At 33.7% G+C, this 2,306-nt stretch overlaps 1 long non-coding RNA gene across 1 annotated transcript; it reads left to right on the plus strand.

The window, feature by feature from the left end:
- The first annotated feature begins 1,730 nt into the window (after positions 1 to 1,730).
- LOC120779327 lies at positions 1,731 to 2,230 on the plus strand. Its single transcript, XR_005705645.1, has 2 exons — positions 1,731 to 1,793; positions 2,003 to 2,230. It is a non-coding gene; the product is annotated as an uncharacterized LOC120779327 (long non-coding RNA).
- Positions 2,231 to 2,306: the final 76 nt, after the last annotated feature.

Below are 2,306 nucleotides of genomic sequence, written 5' to 3' on the forward strand. Positions count from 1 at the left end.
AGCTAATACACTCAAATATTTGATGTTAATGGTTTGAAGCAACTCAATACCGACTGCTAAATGTGTATGTACAAGAAAATCGACTTTATACCTTAATTTAATATTGTCGAATTTTTCCAAAAGCACTGCCGTTATGGCTTTATGCCAACTTCGGTAAGATGAAGAAAGCTAGTACACTCAAATATTTGATGTTAATAATTTGAAACAACTCAATACCGACTACTAAATGTGTATGTACAAGAAAATCGACTTTATACCTGAATATAAGACTGCCGAATTCTTCTAAATGCACTGCCGTTATGGCCTTATGTGAACTTCTGCAAGACGAAGAAGGCTAAATAACTTCAATATGTTAAAGTAATGAATTGAAGCATATCAATATCGATTGTTTAATGTGTATGCACAAGAAAATCGAATTTATACCTACATATAAGATTGTCGAATTCTTCCAAATGCACTGCCGATATGGCTTTATGTCAACTTCGGTAAGATTAGGAAGGCTAATTAACTTAAATATGTCAAAGCAATGATTTGAAGAAACTCAATATCGATTGGTTAATTGGTATAAACCGGAAAATCGACTTTATACCTAAATATAAGAATGTCGAATACTTCTAAATGCATTGTTTATGGCTTTATGTGAACCTCTGCAAGACGAAGAAGGCTAATTAACTTCAATATGTTAAAGTAATGATTTAAAGCAAATCAATATCGATTGCTTAATGTGTATGCACAAGAAAATCGACTTTATACCTGAATATAAGATTGCCGAATTCTTCCAAGTGCACTGCTCTTATGGCTTTATGTCAACTTTAGTAAGATGAAGAAGGTTAATTAACTTAAATATGTCAAAACAATGATTTGAAAAAAATCAATATCGATTGCCTAATGTGTATGCACAAGAAAGTCGACTTTATACCTACATATAAGATTGTCGAATTCTTCCAAATGCACTGCCGTTATGGCTTTATGTCAACTTCGGTAAGATGAAGAAGGCTAATTAACTTAAATATGTCAAAGCAATGATTTGAAGCAACTCAATATCGATTGTTAAATGTGGATATACAAGAAAATCGACTATATACCTGAACATAAGATTGTCAAATTCTTCGTAATGCACTGCAGTTATGGCTTTATGTGAACTTCTGCAAGTCGAAGAAAGCTAATTAACTTCAATATGTTAAAATAATGATTTGAATCAATTCAATATCGATTGCTTAATGTGTATGCACAAGAAAATCGACTTTATACCTACATATAAGATTATCGAATTCTTCCAAATGAACTGCCGTGATGGCTTTATATCGACTTCGGTAAGATGAAGAAGGCTAATTAACTTAAATATGTCAAAGAAATAATTTGAAGCAACTCAATATCGATTGTTAAATGTGGATATACAAGAAAATCGACTATATACCTGAACATAAGATTGTCAAATTCTTCGTAATGCACTGCAGTTATGGCTTTATGTGAACTTCTGCAAGACGAAGAAGGCTAATTAACTTCAATATGTTAAAATAATGATTTGAAGAAATTTAATATCGATTGTGTTTAGGCCAGCGCCTAATTTCTTTTTACCACCCCTAGTGAGTGTATAACAAACCATTGCCAGTTAGCTGTTAATAGCTTTCACTCAACGGTTAACAGCTTTCACTCAACTGGCAATGGTTTCGTTAAAATTCCCGGTTAGCAAGCGATCCTGCTAATCAGCTAGGGACACTTTTTGTTTCAGAATCGAGACGACGACGTGCACTTTTCCACCGGCCACCACAACAACCACCACCAATACTCAGGTAATCTATCATTTAATAAAGATCCAATTTAATTGGCAAATACCACACACACATTCGTGTTTCTTTTTTATATATTAATACACTTTAACTTTCCCGTTTTCTTTCATATTCTCAACGGTCGACGCATCGTCCAAAAATTGACCCGTCGATCGTTCGAGAAATATTCATGGTCCTTCGAGCCGGATAAGAACAAATATATTTTTACTCAGTTTTTTTGGCACTGTACACCAGCGGAATATCAATACTCAGCAAGTTTCCTCAAAACACCAATCCTCAGTTTTTTTGGCATTGCACAAATACAAACGAGGCGTTGCACACCAACGGACACATATCACCAATTCTTGTTGCACTTCCAACCAACGCAGGCAAACCAGGTACGTGATTGCTTTAATATCACTTGGATACCAATCGTTTTTTAAAAAAAAAAAAAAAAAAAAGGATATATATAAAAATAGTTGTTTTTAATCGCATTTTATTGGTGACTAAATCGCTTGCAAAAGAAAAGTGACACAG

Source organism: Bactrocera tryoni, unplaced genomic scaffold (genome assembly GCF_016617805.1).
Source record: "Bactrocera tryoni isolate S06 unplaced genomic scaffold, CSIRO_BtryS06_freeze2 ctg7180000181521_QRY, whole genome shotgun sequence".
NCBI classification, from domain to species: domain Eukaryota; kingdom Metazoa; phylum Arthropoda; class Insecta; order Diptera; family Tephritidae; genus Bactrocera; species Bactrocera tryoni.